The following is a 20,588-nucleotide window of genomic DNA, read 5'->3' on the forward strand; positions in this document are numbered from 1 at the left end:
CAGAAGAGTGTTGCCAGCAGGTCAAGGGAGGTGATCCTCCCCCTCTACTCAGTCCTAGTGAGGCCACACCTGGAGTACTGTGTCCAGTTCTGGGCTCCCCAGTACAAGAGGGACATGGAACTACCGGAGCGAGTCCAGAGGAGGACTACAAAGATGACTAGAGGACTGGAGCACCTGTCTTATGAGGACAGGCTGAGAGAGCTGTGCCTGTTTAGCCTGGAAAAGAGAGGATTGAGGGGAGACCTCATTAATGTCTATAAATATCTGAGGGAAGGGTGTCAAGAAAATGGAGCCAGTCTTTTCAGTTGTGCCCAGTGACAGGACGAGAGGCAGCAGGCCCAAACTGAAACACAGGAGGTTCTGGATGAATATGAGAGGGCACTTCTTTACTGTGAGGGTGACAGAGCACTGGAACAGGTTGCCCAGAGAGACTGTGGAGTCTTCTTTTCTGGAGATATTCAAAACCCTTCTGGATGCCAACCTGCACAATGTGCTCTAGGTGATCCTGCTTGGCAGGGGAATTGGACTAGATGATCTTCACAGGTCCCTTCCAGCCTCAGACATTCTGTGATTCTGTGAAAACTTGCACCATCAGTTACAGATCATGGAAACAATTTGTGGGCAACTTATTTTTATATACGAGCCCCATTATTTTCTGGGTGCAAGTCTGTATGTGCTATCAACATTAACACGAGTTTTACGCACCTTTGGAGGGGTGAATCGACCCCTATGTCTATGGGATAGGAGCTTGGAAGGATGCTTTTTGCGGCCGCCGATTCTGGGCTTTTCCAGTGCTCCCCACTGGGTGGTGGTAAAACACAGGATTTCTGCCGCATCCCCGTATCTCTGAGTCAAGGTGTGTCTGTCCAGGTTTTCTGCTTGTGAGCTTCTCAGGCTTCATAAAACAGATTCAGGCTTCATAAATCTTAAAGGGTCAGTACGTCTTTCCAGCTTGCAGTAACGCCCTGCATCTGTTTATCTCCTTGATGACCGAAGGGCCCTGATATCTACAGTAGCTGTCCCCTCTGTACCCGGAGAGACCCCCATGGTGGACACTTTCTGGACACAAGCACGTTTGTTGCAACCTTCTAAAACAAAGCAAAGCTAGAAAATGAGGAACACAGAAGGCATTTGAGATTGGCACTGCTTGCATTCCCATCCCTTACCCCAAAACATGCATACCCACCAACTGGAAAGAAAAGTGGGAAGAAAAGACACCCCTGGTTACACCAAGGGCTAAATGCACTGCCATCCTACATCCAAAGGAGACAGACACATCTGGGTAGCCTGTGCATGTACAGAAATGGTGCAGCATTTGAGATGCACTCTGTCAGAGGAGCATACCCTCACCCATCTGTATCATCAAATGATTTGGTAAAGCATAATGTATTATACATAACAATTATTCAAATGCACAGTTTTAGTCTAACTCATTCTAGTTTTGGGGCCTGAAAATGGCGATATGAACAAAATTCCTTGAGAATTTTAGATCCAGAATTACTTAGATCTAGCTCACATTGTTACAATTATGATTTAGTCTGTACTTCTCTTGACACAATGGGATTTTCTCAGCAACATTAACCAAAACATTAAGCTTTAAAGATGTGTAAAAGATATTTTCATTTTATACTCTCTCAGCTAATTCCCAAATTTTCATCCTCCTGGATTTTTGAGATCTCCCTGGGAATGTAAACTTTTGTACTAAGTCAAGAAATGGGTTGTTCAGTAGGAACTGGAGTGCGAGTAACATTCTTGTAATAATGCACACACCCAAGTACAAATGGATCAAGCCAAAAAAGTACATCAGCAATACTGCTTCATGCTTTAAAATTTACCTTGCATCCAAAGAAATAGTAAAGTTAGAAGCACACTGCAAGTAGATGTGTAGACACAGTGAGAAAACACAGTGGATATGTTAAGTCAACACTAAAATTTCAGCTACATTTTGTCACAAGACATAAAGTACTTTTACTAAAGGTTCTGGGGAGTGCACTGTGCAGTTTGTGTCTGAAATTTTGCACTTTCAGTTGTGGACTTTCACAAGCCCCCAATTTATTCTCTCTGCCCCTCTCTCTGTGGGGAAGCTGAATGCTGGTGTCATGTTTTGTTGCTAGCCCATTTCATTTCCTGGCTTGCAGCTGATAATTTATTTGACAAAGAAACACTTCTAATTGACCACATTTATAAGCTCAGTTGAGCCTAGAGGCCAAACTTGTTCTGTGTTTTCTCAAGGTAGTTTAGTACTACAACTAAGTTAGCTAAGCTGTGTGTTTTCTAGAAGGCACTTTGCATCAGCGCAAGACTGGCCGTTGCCTTACGTGAGAATACAAGATCAAAGCTGAACACTACAGCAGCTAAGTGTCACAAGACTGAAGAAGAACACAAGAAGGAAAAATATCTGTGTCAGGATATACTGCAGGTCTCTGTGAGCTGGACAAGATGTTAAAGATTAAACTTGTAAAGAAGAATCTGGTTCTAGATCAAGAGCATTCTCCTCCCCATATGCTCACTGTTATTTATATCTCTAGGATAAAACAGCTTGTCCCAGTGTGGTAACTGACACTTCCAGATCAATAGCACAGACTGAATCATTGCAGTCCAGAAGCACCATGGGGCCTTTGCTAGCTGAGAGGACAGACCATGTCCTTGCTGCACCTCAGGAAGTGCAATCCCATCTGGCACTGTTTAGCTAAAGCTTTATAGGAAAGAAACTGCAGTCTGGCTTCTGGAGTTTGTCCTTTTGAAACAAAATCAAGGAGGTACTCCAGACACATTTGTCCAGCATTTTCAATTTTATCCTCTTGTTGGATAGAGAGCAGTTTTTGCTCTGATAGGCTATGGAAGGACTGGGGTGTATCCTGTGTTTCAGCCTGAGAAAGAGAGGAGTGGGTACACTATGACAGAGCCCATATCATTGTGGCTGATATGAAGAGGCAGGAATCTCTCTTCTGTCAAAAGGAGCAGTGAAAGAGGAGGCATAAGACTGACACCCCACTTAGTAGTTTTTTCACTTCTCATTAAGAAAACTGGAGCTCACAGCCATGTTGTTTTTGTTGTTATTTTTGTTTTGTCTGTTTGCTTGTTTGCTTGTTTGTTTGTTTGTTTTTTAATGGGTGTAAGGGAAGACTGCACAAGCACATGGAAAATAAATCCAGTGAGGCTCTTAAACAGGAAGAAAAAAGAACACACCTGTGTTTAAGTCCTTGAGCTCCAATCTCCAATGCTGGGAGAGCATACTAGGGAAATGCAGTGAGGTTGTTCTTCCTTCAGCTGCCTCAGATAGCTGCTGGGTTCAGTGAATCTCTCTTCTTTCATGCTGTGGTGGTCAAAGCTTGAAAGAGTAGCACAAGACTGAGACTAAATAGGATGATGCTTCATCAGGCAAACCAAAGGTGCTGAATAAGATATAGGAGATGGAGTCTCTGTAGCATTCATAATAGTTTAAAAGCTCAGATGCAGTGTATGCCACCTGCAATCATGTCTTTGCAGTATTACTAATTAACGATGAACATTAAAAAGTAATAGGCAAATTTTAAAGTATTACATTGCCTGCCAGGGGGAGAGAATTTAACAGTCTGCATTAGAAATGCAAAATAGTTTTCCTGACAGTGCTTTGCTGGAAAGTTTAGAAGAGACACAGGCTGTAAATGTCACCTTTCTACCTGTAAATATTTCGCCCACTTGTATTTCTATAAAGAGCTTGTAAGCCAATGCAAGCTGAAGGTGACTTGGGGAGAAAAAATACTAAAAAGCCTCTACATTTTTCTGCATTCACTTAACATTAGAATTTTGAAGATCTTAGTTTATTTTGGTTTGCTACCTTAAAATTCTGCATAGTGATCACATTGTCAAAGGTCATCTCCTTGCACTGGATCTATTCTACCTATTTCTTGCACAGTGCGGTGCTGGCTGCCTTAAACACATTGTATATGCAAGTGCTGTTAGCTGTAGAGGCTTCAAGAGAGTTGTGCTGGTCTGACATTGTTCTTTAGATGGCACTGACATGAATTTATTCTGCGCTGAACATATAGGTCCTAGAGGAGTCAGGACCTCAGAGTACTCTGTCATGGGCTCCAATGCCCTACAATTTTGTGTTCAGTAACTGACTCATGTACTCATTAAGTGTCCTCCTGCAGCTGTGCACAGCTGCGTAGGAGAGCAGAGCTTTTTCTCCTGTCCTGGTGTTTAGACGTGAAGAGCTGAAATGCTAGCCCAGACCTTGTCAAGGATGCTCTTGTATCTGCAGTGCAAATGTACCTCTAGTGTGAGAGGCATCAGAGTTATTAACATTTCCATGTACTGCATGAATTAATATTACATTCTAAAAGAGCCTCTTAGGATGAAGAGAGAAAGCTTATAAAAGGAGATTGACTTTCATGATGTATGCACATGCAGGGTACACATCAGGATAGCAGTGCCTTCTTCATCCATTGCCTTTTGCACTCTTCACCTTGCATCTTGTTTGTGCTGCTAGAATTTTGCTCAGTCATTTCTGATGAGATAGCCCATAGCAGGGTGAAGGAAAAGACTGGTGCTGAGGAGGCAAAAAATGATCTAAGTCATTTATTGGTTCCCCAGATGACATCATGACAGCTGGAGAACAGATCAGCTGGAAGTAGTCAATTGTAACAATGCCTATGCTTTCTTCAGATTGTATCAATATGCTGCAGAAACCATGAAATCATATAGCAGTCTCTGATCCTTCAGAATAAAAATGAACACCAGGCTAGTCTGGTTTCAGCCCGATTTACCTTCACGCACACTGGGTCAAAAGAAAAAGTATGGGCAGGGCCATCGTCAATTTGTCAGTTAAAATTTTAATCAAAACCTGAGGAAATAGATGATGGTGTATGTTGAAAGCTGAGTGTTGAGCATTTGCATCACAAATGTTCCCCACAAAGAACTGCTTGGCATGAAGAAGATGAGTTTAAGGCTGCTGTGCTAACTACATCCCGGGACTCACTGATGCTTTTAAGTGCCCCAGATTTCTCCAGTACCTCAGCTGTGAGAGTGTAAGATGCCACTTTTATTAAAAAGCAAGCAGTTACACAGACACATGTGGGAGGTAAATTATTGCTTCTCCCATTCTCTTTCGCTTATTCCCAGAGGATATTCTAAAAAAGTAGACCAACCCCATTTTTAGCTCAGTCTTAAATTATTGAACATACTCCATACCAGGCCATTAAAAAACAGAAAATATGGTTAAGAAAAAGACTTGTGCATATAAAAGAACAGTATAGTTATTCAGTTTTCAGAAAAGGGAAGAAGCACTTCTTTCTGACTTTTTTCTTCTTCTTTTTTTTTTTCTTTCTTTTTCTCAGGTGGAAAGTTAGATTGTTTTTTCAAAAATAAGCGCTTTTTCTTCTTATGAGGATTCATTTCTGAGTACAGACAGAATCTTTATGGAGATGGCATACTTCATGAAATTCAATTTCTTTTTTATAAGCTCTTTCCTTCTTTATCCTAAGAGGATCTTCTAGAATGTAATGTTAATTCATGCAGTGCATGGAAATGTTAATAACTCTGATGCCTCTCACACTGGAGGTATGTCTGCACTGCAGATCCAAGGCGTGACTGCTGTTCACAGAAGTATCTGCCTCGCTTGTAAAGCAGTATAGATAGAGCAGAGTAAAATGCACTTAGTAGGTACCCAGGAGCTGAAGCCTCCATAATTCTGTGGTCAGTGTTCTGCAAGACATTTAGTAAACGTACATAAGATACATAAACTAGAAAAACACCCATGTGTACAGTATCACTAGCAGTGTTAGTGATGTCGAGTATCAACAGCAGTATTAGTGAACTAGTGACCTTAAGTCATTTTGGGCTAAGAGAAGGGAAAATAGACCAAAAACTGTGCTACAGAGTGTGCTAACAATTTCATAGCTCAGCATGGTACAGCAAGTGCCACAGCAGTTGCAGATTGGCATTTGCTCTGCCCTCCCTCCTGCCCACTCTGCCCACTGCGCGACTGCCTGAGCAGCCCAGGGAGCTCCAAGGGGAACAGGGGGAAGTGGTGGGGCATGAGAGGCACCCATTATTACACCAATGGATCAAGTGTATAAAGGTCAAATCTCCAAGAAGAGTTAGTCTGTTTTGAAAGTGATCCAAATGGATGCTGTGGACATCTTTCCAAGTGTGTATCATGCAGAAAAAGGCAGTTAAAAGAGCAATGAAATAGTGGAGGTCTTCATAATATGAAGCATAGCAGCTTCATGCTGCTGGCTGCAGGTGCGGGTTTAGAACTGCGTGAGAGGTGGTGGCAGCACAAAATCCAGCCTGACTACCGAGACAGTTAACTCATGGCAACTTTCACGGCACTTGCAGAAATGTTATGTGGTGTCTGTGCTGAGCTATGCATGAGAGAGGATGAGTGAATTATACAGGGCTTTTTGAATGCATCCGTGCAATAAGTGAGGAGGAGTTACACAAGCCTCCTCTTTCCGAAGGAGAGTGAAGTGCAGTCTATCTTCAGCACAGTTCAGGCAGAGACAGGTGCATTGACAGGCTTTCCTGAAAAAAAAGAAAAGAAAAAAAAAAAACAAACCATTAAATCAGCTGGCAGTTTTGCCTGTGACTCTGAAAAATTTTCCTGAAGGACCAAATCCTAGGTCTTGTGTCAAGCTTGAATAAACCAACTAAACCAACTTTTAGGCAAAAGCTCTCAACAGGCAAAGGAAAACCTTCAAAAGCATTGTGTCTGCAGGGCTCCTGCAGGTTGTGCAGCCATTGCTCCCTTTTGAAAAGAAGAGAGTTACAGGTTCCCATTCGCATTTCCACTTTGTCAGGCATCTTATGACCCTCTCTGGCATGCATGAGTGGTGAGCTACAGTTCCTACATTAGACACTCTTCAGGAGGAAGATTTCTGTGCTGCTATATGCAGAGCTTCCTGTAGTCACAAATGAAGCAAAATCTGTCTGAGGAGGAGGAGGGTAAGCACAAAAAAGCAGCTCCAGTGCAAGGAGCATTTCAGTGAGGGCTTCATGGTGCACCCTCCACAAAGTATTTGCTGATACCTCGTGGCTAGGTATCAGCAACTACCTAGTCTATCAGGCTATTTTTTTCCCTATTTGCTGCAAGAATCTTTGAACAAATAGAAAGAAAACTGGGAGCCCTCTCCTGAGGCCTCTGCTAAACATTACAAGGAGAACTGGAAGACACCATTTCCAGAGATGACAATGGAAATAGGGTTATCTCAGAGTAAAGGAGGGTAGCTACAGAAATTCCTGTTCACCCTCTGAATCTCATGCTATTCCTTAGTAGATAACCCAAGGTAAACCATGTTGGCCCATTGTAGCATATTCTTCTTCCATATGCTACAGCTCTCCATACATAATTTCACTAATACCTACATAACAAGAAAAAACATGAATCTGAAAATGTTCCAGGTACTAATTAGAAGTTTCCTACACAAAACCTCTGTGCCTGCCACTGCTGTTTTCTGAACCCTAATCCTGGTTCTTCTCCCTTTCTATAGCTGATAGCCTTGTTAAAACTGCTGCAACTCTTCTGCCATTTTCTGAATCAAGCTGGCAAGAAAGAAGAAGAGGTCAGACAAATAGTTGGGCAGACAAGTAGATGAGATGATAAAACAGTATATTCCTTGGGCGAGTGTCTTCAGAAACAGGAGGGGGAGAAAACAATTATTGTCATGTACTAGGTGACGTGGCAAATGGAAAACCATATTCTGGTACAAAAGTATCAAAGTTAACTTTGTTTCAGCTCAGTTTAGTCACCCTTCTTTTTCTGTCTCTCTTCCTTTTTTAGGAAGTAATACAGTTCTCAAAGCTGTAATCGCTGTAAACACTGGCTAGTGCATTTGTGTGCAGAGACATTCTTAGCACAGTAAGTAGAAGGGACCGGTTAGTGAAGTCAGCAACTGAAGGACTTGAACACAGAACACTGATCATTTCTTATGCCTAAACCTCTAGGAAAGGGCTTGGGACCTTACTGAACAAATAAACTCATAGAAAAAATAAAATCATAGAAAAAATAAACTCAGAGAAAAGAGTAGTAGAGACCATGCAAGGAGAGGAAGAGGGATCTGCCAGCCAAGGAATTTATGCATGTGCTGTTAGGAATAAAATTAAAATTGCCAAAATTCAAGATAAGTTTAAACTCCTGAAGGAAATTAAAGTTTGCAGTTACCAGTGCTACCCGCAGAAAGAAAATAACAGAGACAGGACTACTGCTCTGTGGGAGGCTGATGTAAATGTTAAGGTGAATCTACATATGTACAAAAATAAAATGAGTATTTTGACTAGATTTTTGATAATGATAATGTTGTTGAACACAGAAACAGAGATGGATTGGCTAACGAGGATGACTGTATAGAAGGAGAAATCATAGCCTTAGTAGCAAGATTAGGGCTAAATGCAGAGGATTTAAAACAAACCTTTTTGAGTTTATTTCTATGCTCCTAGAAAGTAGTATCTATAGTACCTGTACTGAAGAAAAGCAAAAAGAAGATCCAGCCACTAGGCTATGGTTACACGATGATTAAGTTTACATTTGCACAGTAGCAGATCATGTGGTGGTGGAAAGCTGAACTGAACCAGAGGGAATGTATGATTACCGTATCTGTTGAATTAGACAGCCTATGATACAGTGCTTATGTCAGGTTTACCCTAGCTGCAGGAAGACAGATAATACTTGATCTAGAATAAAATCCGTCAAGCTCCCTCCCAGATAAATAAATATATATACTGAACTGCCGGAGAGCTATAATACCAGTATAGTGCTTTGCATTACATGGAGGTTTTAAACCTTTATTTGATCCTCTGAAACTAGATTTGCTCTACTGTGACCACTCCATAATGTAACCTTAATATCACATTAAGTTTTCAGAGCAAATTTTGAAGAATAGTTAAAAACTTGGAGGCAAGTGGGACAAATCACAAACCAGCTGTAGAAAGTAAATGGAATGAAAACATGTTGTCTTTGTTTAACAGAGTACCTGAAGTATCCTGTTTTTCAGACAAAGAAAATCTGGTAGAAGTCCTGTGAATAGAAATTTCTGGAAGCCTGTAGTACAATGCAACATGCCAAAATTAGGTGATATAGCTGGGTATTTTGCTCTGCAACACTAGAGATAATTCCCAGTCATAGGTAGAAGGTTTTGCAGCAATAAAGAGATATAAATGATAACCAGATTATGGGTGGTGGGTTGGGAGTGTTTGCACGGGATTTTTGCATTTGGGATGCATTTGGCATGGGATGTTTGCATTTGGGAATGTCACGTTCAGCCTAGTGAGGTTTTAAAAATTATTGTCCCTTATGTAATATGTTTGTGTCTTACTGATGGTATTACAAAGCTTTCTCAAAGTAAACACTTTGTCATCTGTAGCTCCCACCTAGAACATTTTTTCCTCATCCTTTCCTAATACCTGCAGAAACAGATTTTTCTTCCTTGAAAAGCCATAAAATATCTGATAGGGACAGGGGGCCTTACTATAGACTATACGCACTTCAGTACAACTTAGCCATGCAGTGGCTGATGTACTTTTTTATCTTGCTTTGTAGTACAAAGAAGTTTTGTTTTCTTTCTGTATTTGCTAGCCAGAATGCATTGTTAGAAGTCCTGGTTGGTGGCAATTTAAGCACACCTGATTACTTAGTCAGTCTGATCTCTGTGAGGTCAAGGCTAATCTGTTCTAAAATCCAGACCTTCTGCTTTTGTTTAATATAGCCCACTGAGATTAAAATGGGATTAGAGCTCATCTGGTGGGGAGAACAGCATCTTCAGATGAACACTTATATAGTCCTCTTGCAAACACCACTAGGTGGAAATGAAGTCTTGCAGTGGCCCTGGAACCTGTACATCAGTACACATACAGTGTTTGTTGATTTTTTGGTCCTCTTGATGGTTTTGAAAGCAGACTTTGAGTATACTATTTCCTGAAACCAGATCCAAATCATTACCCTACATATGGAATACATAGATAGGGATATCAGTGGTTTTTTTGTTTTGTTTTTTTTTTGTTTTTTTTTTTCCTCATTCATCTCCATGTATTTGAAATTTACTACAGCAATAAGACTAAAGTAAATTTAAATATTTGGAAGCTGTCAAGCTATACATTTAATAAAGTGTTTACAATTTCTTCTGCTTTCTTACCAAGATTTCTTTTATTTTTTTTTTTATTTTTTTTTTCTTCTTTAAACATGAGTGTGGACTATGCTGAACTAAGATATTATTAAATCATCTTGGTTCAATATCTACATTGCAGATATTCCAGAAACAAGCAGGTCTACATGATCCAAATGATATGCCTCAAACTTGGTTTGTGATGAAGCCAAGCAAAAGGATTGCCAAAAAAAACAAAGTGAAGCAATGGTAGTCTTCTGTGTTTGTTTTTTTTCCCAGTATTTGAGTATGGCCATTTTCTGTAGTATTTTCAATCTCAACACATTATTTTTACATTAAAGCATAAAAATGTAACGTCAGGCTAAAAGTGGAAGTAAAATGAACAAAGTTATTTGATCAATGTGTTCTCATTATCCAGATTCTATGAAATCCAAAAATAATTACAACTGTCAATGATGAGGGTGATGTAAAATATCACTAGTAAAGCAGAGTAAAAAATTCAATATGGAGAGAGTTCTGAAAGTGCTATTTTTACACAGACAGGCTTCTTGGCAGCTGTCCTGGATTTCAGCCTGCTTGAGATGAGGTCACACTGTGGCTATGGCTAAAGTAATTAACAAGGTCAATCTCGCCAGCTCAGTATAAACCTGGAGAAACTGCACCAAGTTGCAGAACTCGAATGACAGAAGAAAACCAGGGGTTTTGTCCTGGTTCCAGCACTGACCATGCTGACCAATGGTCAGTAATCTTGCAGCAGATTGCACTGCAGGAAGACTTCAGTATTTCTCAGCTTGGGGTGATCCTTGGCCATTTCACTCCACTCATGCAGGGGGTTATCTTTCAGGTAATATTACTTCCTAACAGAAGTCTTGGAATCATCTGGCAATCAAGATGATCCTTACTTTCTTTAGCAGTTAGGGTTTATCTTTGGTTCTGTATAAGCAAAGGCTTCCCCTTTTGAAAGAAGAGTATACCAGCTAAAGTGTTGACCGAGTTCTTAAAAACAAATTCAGTGTAAGCCTTAGAAGGTACTTTCAGTAACATGGACAATTAAATTTTCTTAACCATATGGGATCAGCTACCACACAGTTTTACCTGTAGAGACAATATATCCATTGAAAGTATCAACTATCTCACCAGAGGAGAACGTGAGAAGATATTGACATCAGTTCTTAATATGTGGTGTTGTTTGTTTGTTTGTTTGTTTTCCCTTCTATTAACAAGATCATCATTTATCACCTTAAATAGAGTATACTACTGTATGAATGCATGAAGATGAAAAAAACAGTTATTGCAGTTATCAGCACATTATAACTATTTCCCATCACTCTCTCAGAAGTTACCCTCTTTGGCTGACAGCATGATTAGTTCTTTTCTTTTTAACTATACTGCATGTTAGGTTTTCTTTGAAGACTTGCTGATGTCATTTGTAACTATTCTGAAGTTTTAGCATGGTAAATAATGTAGACATTTGTTTTTCACTGGTTTTGAAAGGTTACAAGAACCTGCAAAGTTACTTTGTTCACCATGTCATTATAGAAAAGAATTACCACTATTCAGAAATATTCACTTACTCCTTCAGGTTGGAATCATTCAACTATTATGGTTAGTATGATAATGGAAAATCTACCTACTGAATAACAAACAACATTTTAGGTCATGCTGCCCAACTATGCTCATTTTGTAAAACATGATTTGCAGGATACATGGCTAACATATTCCAATTTCTGCCTGTCCGTAATTTAATGTAATAATACATTACTTTGGGTCCTAAATTGCTTAGTGGAATGATTGGTTCTTGTTTCATCTTAATGGCTGAAAATGGGAGAGTAACTTGTTAAGGCAATTTTGTTCCTAAACTTTCATATTATCCAATTCATATCACAGCTTTCATGAGATTCTTGACAAATACTGTCATTTTCTTGTATATTTTTCCCTTAAATGCTTATGATAGCATGTGTGGTAGGAAAACCCAGAGTCACCTTCTTCCTGTTGTCTGTGCTTCTCATATAAGCACGCATCTGCTTTCCTAATCATGAGGCCAGAAGAGCACATGAGCTTTGGACCAACACATGCTTGCTGGGAAAACACTTGTTAAAAGAGTCAAAGCAGCAATCACCTTTATGATCAGGAGCTGAAGATGTGCTGGACTTCATCTCTGAACTTATGTTCTAAATGTTGTTTCCATTCATTTGTTCATTCCCATATTCTGTATAGAGTAATGCAGTTTTGTTGGTCAGGAGTTAAAAATAAAATTTCTGCTCTTCTTAGTTAGAAAATATGCTTTTTTTTTCTTTTTTCCCCTGGGTTGACACATAGCTGATGTTGCATAACTACTTCCAAAGTGAAAGGTCTTCCAAAGTGAAAGGTCTCACCCACTATCTCTATGCTTCCAATAAATACATTAAAAATTGTCTTGTGTATCAGAAATACATGCCAAGCCAACACCAAAAACATTTACATCAAATATCAAACAAACAAACAAACAAACAAAAATAAACTAGCCCTTTCACAGAACTTAGATTTTGTTGACTGGGAATTGTTGTACCTCAGAGACTGCTTTGCTAGGAGAAAAAAAAATCCCACAGAGTGTTACATGTTTGTATATCAAAGTCTTTATACTATACAACTGGTAATGTCTTACACTGGGATGTTGCATAACAGGCTTCAGTTTAGGAACTGTTATGGAAAGTAGATTTTGCAATTGACATACATTACTGAAACCAATTCAATAGATCTGTAGAAAGTAATCAAAAATAATAAAGCAGTCATCTAAAACAGGTATTTGATATCAGAGTTTAATAATAGTCAGCATTGTTAAATGGTAAGGTGGCATCACTAAGTCGTGGTTTGCCTCTACAGAGGTTTTTGTTGACAACAATTTGAAAATAGGAATGTTGTTAAACTGAGGGGTGAAATGTCATGGTTGTTAGAATTATGAGAAATGTACGGAGCTGCTCCCAAGGAAAAACAAAAACAAAATCACCACCACCAAAAACAAAAACAAAAACCAACAAACAAACAAAACAACAACAACAACAAACATTTTGCCATTATTTCAGGAGCCACAATATGCTTATATGTTTAGGATGGAAATGAATGGTGATGGAAATCATGGGGTTGTAGGGATGTGTGTCACATAAAAAAAAACACAAAAGAATAGTTGATACCTTTGATCTCAGAAGGAAGAGGTAGAAGAGATATGAAGAATGCGGTAGCATGGTTGATATTTGAATTTGGCTACACCCATATCAAGGTAGAACAGGACATCACCTGCTGTAGGGGAAAAAAAAAATCACTACCTTCTGAAAGTCCCAGCAACGATGTGAGATAGAGATCAGGTGAAAAGGGATGGAAAGCTTAATAATTTGACTAACTACATGTGTTTGACAATGCATGTTATAAAATGCATGTGTTGCTTGTGGAAGGGGAAGAACCCTGGTCATTTCCCCTCGTCTTGCACTCCCGCTAGTATATTTTCTGCTTTGACTCCCATGTGAATCTCATGGTCTCATGCACTCTGCTTATTTATAGGAAATCTACATTTGTTGGAGAGCAGAGAGAGACTGTTTGGTATTGAAGTGTGTTGATTTATCAAAATAAAGCATTACTTCCTGCCCCTAGTCAAGTTTCAGATAGTAAACTTTAAAGATGAGTGTAGGATACCTACACGAATATGAATATAACATATCTGCATATTTAATTTAGATTTTTAAAATGTATTAATCAGCAGTTAAGACAATTAGTGATAGAACAAGTCTGATGTCAAAATATAACTAATCAATAATTACAATTCCAGCTTCTCTTGCCAACAAAGTTCTCTGTTTTGAAAGCAGCATCACAAGTAGCCAACTTCTCCCCTTCACCCCCACAAAATAAAATATGAAGCTGTGAAAAAGCTGAGTTACAACTAGGTTGGCAGGATTTTAGACACCGTACAAAATCTTAGCAATTCAGGTAAATCCTCTGATTAATTCATCCAATTGGAACTCTTGGACTAAGCAAGCCACAGATTAAATGAAATAACACACATCTCCTGTGCTTTCTAGGAGGCAGTAGAAATCATTCATACAGGGAACAATTTTGCCAAAGTAGATTTGGCTTTTATGCTTTGCAAGCCCACACAAACCACTTTAGTGGAGCTGTGTCCCTGCTGTAGGCACCTAAAAAACAAACTTGATTTACTGTTTGAACGCCTACACTGACCCAAGTGACTTTCAGCCCTGTATGTGTCCAGTACAAGCTCACTTCCCACACGTAGCATTCCTCTCCAAAATGTGACTTGAGTAAGACATAGCCTTTGATAAACAATGTCAGTGCCAGTCCCAAACATTTTTGCACTGGTACATCTGAAATAACATGGGCAGCACCTTCCCAGTTTATCTGTTCTCAAATATTGATCACTGGAGATTGCATCCTAAATGGCACTGGCCACTTTGAGAGAGCCTCTCAGATTCTGCAGGAAGTGGTGCCAGTGGTCCAGCTGGAGGCAGCTGCAAAAAGTCAACATCTTTCAGATCTGACATAGAGCAGAGGTTCTTCTCATCATTAAGGATCATATATTTGGACAAACCCCAGATCAAGTAACTGTATTCTGTCTTCTTAAATTGTCCTTAATGTAATGAACATGTTACAGTGACCTTTAGAATATCTAATGGGCAATGCATTTGAGCGTTTTGAATATTTAAGCCACCTTCCAAATTATCTCGTGTTTGTCTATTCCTATCTTAGCCTCTACATTAAACTATAGATTTTTTTCTTTATACCCATTAGACTTAAAAACAAAAGTATGGTTAATTCCAGATCCTATTATTGTATTTTATCTTGAATTTCAATTGTAGAAGCAATTTTTTTGTTGCTTCTGTAGAACTACTATGCTTGAACGTTTTGTTTGCCTGACTCTTTTTTTTTTTTTTTAAATAAAAACTTCTGCAGTGCATCAAAAAGATCATTACATTTTATTTGTGATCAGAATTATCCTGCAGGATAGAAGTTTGTAAGCTTGGGAAATATGGCTAGTTTTTGAGCTGAATGTCCACAAAAAGCTCTAATGAATGTAGAAAAATTCTACATATTTGAATTATTTAGTTAGCCTAGGATAGAGTCTTCCACTTAAAAAAGAGTGGGTAGCTTGTCTTATGAAAGCTTCTCAAAGTATCCATTTACTTCAGTTCCAACTTTCCTTTTATGTTCTGATTCCAGATTCTCTTATTAGTTTGAAATGTCTGTTGCGTTTTTTTGTTTGTTTGTTTGTTTCCTTTTTTTTTTTTCCAGTTGATGGGACTAATTTTATAGTACTGCTTTAAACCACTCTTTTGATCTGACTCTAAAAGCCTATACAGCATGACTCAGTGCTGTGACCACTACCAAATATAAAGCATATGTCATTTATTCTTTGAAATTTTTTTTCTATCAAAACTAAACTCCACTGTCAGATGGGGTCTCTGTTCTATTGGCCCAGGAATGTTTTATTTTGTGGCATAAGCACTTTCAGTGCACATGTGCAGGACTGTTTAACTGAGCAGTACTAATTGGTACTATGCACACGAGAACCTATAAGTGTAAAATGGAAATGACTCCTCTCCTCTCCTCTCCTCTCCTCTCCTCTCCTCTCCTCTCCTCTCCTCTCCTCTCCTCTCCTCTCCTCTCCTCTCCTCTCCTCTCCTCTCCTCTCCTCTCCTCTCCTCTCCTCTCCTCTCCTCTCCTCTCCTCTCCTCTCCTCTCCTCTCCTCTCCTCTCCTCTCCTCTCCTCTCCTCTCCTCTCCTCTCCTCTCCAAGTTAACATTGACTTCAGTCCTAAGATGCTTTTGTTGTCCTTTTCGCTTTCATTCTGCCTTTTTTTTTTCACACTACCTCTGTGCATAATTAGCTAATCAGTGGAGTGTAATGCTTATTTCATAATTTTCCATCATTTCACATCTCACTATCTGAGGGCAATTTTTACCTTATATTTATTTCTCTGAAACATTCCACAAAGGTGAAGGAGATTACTTGAAAACTACATTACTGCACAGATGAAGATAAATAGCTCATAATTCATCAAGTGCAAGGAATATGAGAAAGCTGAATATATGAACAGAGAAAAGGAACAAAAAGGTAATTACTGCATGATGGTATAGCAGTGAAAGTAGTTTAATTTGTGAGAATGGTATGGTCAGTGGGAGACATTTGCCTCCAGCTCTACCTGGACGATGGCCTAGTCAGAAATTGTGTAAGAAATCTGAGTTGTAGCTCATACCAGGTTTGACCTCTGTCTCTGAGGCACTCCTAAATGCAAAACACAGGAGCAGAGGGTTTCAAGCTGAGGCTCCAAGCAACATGATGAGTGAAACTGCTGGGAAATTGGCAAGGATATTGGAGCTCATCCACCAAACCAGCAATTTTTCTTAAGGCTGCTGACTTGCCAGCTTGCAGGGGTCCTTAAAAATAAGCCTGGTAGGTCACAGATTATAATGAAATAAGTGTTCTCTTGACCTCAGGGCAGCTCACTCAGGTTAAATTATGACACTTACATACGTAGAATATCATGGGAGTAAATTACCACATCTGAAACAGAAAGTCATCTGAAGGAGAGTCATGTTGCTTCATCACCCTGTTCATTACAGATTTCTTTTAACTCACAAGTAAAAAAAATCACCTTGATATAACATACCCAGATTAAGTGTATTTCAGTAATGATACGGTGTTTTTTTGTCTGTCTGTCTGTTTGTTTGTTTCTGTCATATTACTAGATGTTAGGATGTGGTAGTTCTGCTCTGATATGGACATCTCAAGTCTAGGTAAAGGGGAGGAAGGTTTGTATTTTCATTGAAGAAGGCTGTCCTTTAAGGAGACTGGCATGTTCTGATGACAACTTTTATGATTGCTGTATGGCTAGTCAGTATTTTAAACTTTAAATTAAAAAACTTTAGTATTCTGCAAACATGGCAGAAAAGACTTAAGGCATTTAAAGGCATTCTCAATTTTTATTTTTATTTTACTGTGTTTGTTAAAAGAACACATAATAAAAAACTTAGCCTTCTTAACAAAGGTGGTTACAGTGTTCATTAAGCAGAACAGAGATAAAATCCTTGGGTTTCTCATCTTGTATATTAAGAAGAAAAAAAAATCCAAAGTAATTCCCTTAAACCCTCAAAGGATTTCAAACCAATTATTTAATACAAAATGTAAATTTGCATTACAATTGGTCATGACTTATACAGTAAGAGTATCAAGAGTGCTTCAAAAAACAAGTGTTAACAAGTAGAATTTAACACATTGCAAGTGAAACAGAAATATTAGATGATCTTTGAGACAATATTAAAATAGTGCTTACCGTTACAGGTAAAGCACACCTTCTACATCTTTTTCAAGTAAAGCCCAAGTCTGGTCAGACATTGGTGCAACAGCAAATTGCAGTAGTTACACAGTGATATGGGCCTACATATCATCTTTGCTTACAGTTTTAACTCTAGTGAGACTCTACCACTGTGTATATATTCACCTTTTATTTCCTAATATATGGGTGGGAATAAGAAACGCTCTTAACTTCAGACTTTTGTGAGATTTACTCATCGTTGGGAATTTAAAATTTTTGAAAATAGCTTTTGAATATTAAGTTTTAATAGCCTCTTCATTATGAGCAGCTGGAAACTATTGTTATGGTAGTTAAAGCAGACTGTTTAATTTTACTCAATATATTCCTCCAAAATGTATTACTCACATTATATACATAGTTTCCACCCATCAGGACTGTCAGTTATCTCTAATGTGTTTGCCTATGGCTATGAACAAGTAAATGGTGTGACATAATTTAATGATGAAGAAGATATTAGTGTTTTAATTTAACTCCATGTTGTCATCTTTTTCATCCTCTTCTTTTACTCATTATAGATCACAAAGTGTTGAAATAAAAAAAAAAAAGGAAAAAAAAAAAAAAAGGATATTTCAGTTGTCACCTGTTTCCAGCTGCAATTAGCATTTAAAAGCTTAACATCAATTTTCATTCAAATATGCCGCTTCTGTAGTCATGGTAACCCTCTCATCAGCTTTATCTTCCAGCTTTAGAAGGTACTGCTGTGGTACTTGGAGATGTTGTCATTCAGGATTTTTCATCTGGCTTCCTCTTCCTTTCCTCTTCTGCACAAAAGACACTCTGGGCTTGCTTGGGCCAAATGTAAGGTATATAACATCAAGAAAAGATCCAGAATAGAAATACTGTAAAAAAAAAAATAAAAAATAAAGTTCTACTTTGTGGAGATTCCTGGAAATAGGAAGTAGTGATGAAAAATGGCTTATGGTTTCAGAGAGTGCATCACACATAGTGTAGTGAACTACATATGGTCTATTAAATTAAAAATTATTTACTTATCCTACTTATGTAAAAATGAAAGCCATCTACACAAATGTGTAGGTGCAGAATCTATTTACTTAGCAGATGTCTTTTCTCACTTAACAGAAAACATTGAGCCAGATGTAGCCAAAGATAGTTTCATTCAAGTAATCTAATCATTCTGCATTTAGCCAGGATATGCTCTGACATTTAATTTTGTGAGAAAAGTATGGGATTTATTTTACTGTTAGTTATCCTCTTAATACTATTTTAGCAGTGGTTTTTTGTTTCTGTCATCATTATTATGCAACATGTAGGTGAGAACAGGTCAGCTGATTCAAAACACTTCAGTTATTGGCAGAGATACCTATCTTGGAGCCACTTTACTCTTGTTGTGGCTTTTATTTTCCTTGGCCTGCAATATATGTTTATTGTAGGGAACAAAACTGCTACAAGTACAGAAAAACAAATGGATACTGCAATTCAGATACATGGCCTTTTGGTTAATATATAACGTCATTATGGGGGACCTTCTACGTATCCTCCCTCTTGTCATTTACAAAACTCACCTGCTCCCACTTTTATTTCAGAAATTGATAGATGTCAGGACACCGCACATACATCCCAGCCTGCCTCTGGCCATCTGTGAAGCTGCAAAAACATCTTTTAGATATCATTTTCAAGACTTTTCAAGGCCATTGTTTCACATACGGCAAACCCACGATGCAGCAGTCACAGGAACTCCTATAAGCGTGCTTACCTTTAACCCTTGACACTGCTAAGTAGCAGGCACAGTTGGATATTTGAGACACAGCTATTTCATCTGTGTCTTGCGTATGTGGATACAGAACATAAACCTTCATTTTAATTAATTCTTGTGTATGTGGTGGCTTTAGACGGATGGTCAAAGCAATCTCCACATGTGTCTTTGCACCATCCTGAGCCTGAATAATACCAGCCTGGATAACCATCAGGCATCCGCTATTAGCTGTCAGCCACTAATGAGAACCTCCCAATGTGTAATGTGAAATAAACATACACCACCTGTGCAAACTCAGGCTTTGAAGGACACTTGGTATGTGTGAGTCAGTCATGGCTCTCACTGGAAACTGCTGAAAATTTGGAAATATTCTGTGACTCTTTTGTACCTCTTATATGTCCATATAGCCTCTAAGATGCCTGTTGCATTTTGGTGCATATGCTTTTGCCATCTCATAACTCTTTGGAAAAATTTATGGCTTTCCAGTCATTGCCAAGGCAACCCAAAAGGCCCAGGTATTGAGAACTGATGGTGGGGAGATATACAAACAACTATGTGTTTGTTCCAGGCCTACCCAGGCCACCATTATTTTTCATGTGATATCCCAATATCTTTGAAGATACTTTAAATGTCCATATTTTTTTTCACTTAATCAAAACTCTTACATCTTTGTATTCTTTATGAAGCAAGGAGTAACTGTCATTTTATTTGCCATCTGGTGAAATCAGAGTCCAGAAATGAAGGCAGCAGAAGCTGGAAAAATATAGATTATTCTCTAGTTCAAAGCAATTGGACTTTGCGGGTGATGCCTGTTTGCTGTTTGCAGCAGACTTCAGAAACTGAAGAGGGTATCACTGAAAATAAAATAGTGCTAGTGAGCTGTTACCAAACATTTCCCAGATCCCGACCGCACGGCTGTGCTCTCCAACCCCATTCAGCCAAGCTGAATCTCCTTGCTGTTGCCTAGTCTCTGCATTTTTCAAGGATTTGCACATGAAGGTCTTTCCTGGCTCCCCTGGCTCAGTGAACATCTTCCTGCAGTGCTGACCTGCCTCCATTAGATTACTCCAGGGTGCCTGCAGGTCTCTGTGCAACTTCTTGCAACAAAGGCATAAAGTCAGAGTGCAGATGGTATTTCAGCAGAGCAGCACCTCTACACCCTAGTGGATCTACAGCACGTAGCACCAGGAACCGGCTGTGATACAGAGGCATTGCAGCACTTCCACTGTATTTGAATCTTGAATCAATTAGCAAACCACAATTTATGGGGGATATGGCTGATGAGATGAGGGCCAAAACAGAAAGGAAAGTTCTGTATCCAAACTTCCCCTGTTTTCTTGGGTGTTCGGTGCCTCTTTGTTTTCCTCTGAGCCAACTTTGAAATGCAGTTTAAGGACATTTCTGTCCCCGAGTACATCACCAACGATTACTAACT

The 20,588-nt window shown here is 38.9% G+C and overlaps 1 long non-coding RNA gene across 1 annotated transcript; it reads right to left on the bottom strand.

Annotated features, from left to right (window-relative positions):
- Positions 1–16,743: 16,743 nt before the first annotated feature.
- Positions 16,744–20,576, bottom strand: LOC310889533. The gene is made up of 3 exons (XR_014576602.1): positions 19,154–20,576; positions 18,963–19,044; positions 16,744–18,278 (listed from the first exon to the last, which is right to left on the bottom strand). It is a non-coding gene; the product is annotated as an uncharacterized lncRNA (long non-coding RNA).
- Positions 20,577–20,588: the final 12 nt, after the last annotated feature.

This window comes from Anser anser (assembly GCF_964211835.1).
Source record: "Anser anser genome assembly, chromosome: Z".
In the NCBI taxonomy this organism is placed as follows: Eukaryota; Metazoa; Chordata; class Aves; order Anseriformes; family Anatidae; genus Anser; species Anser anser.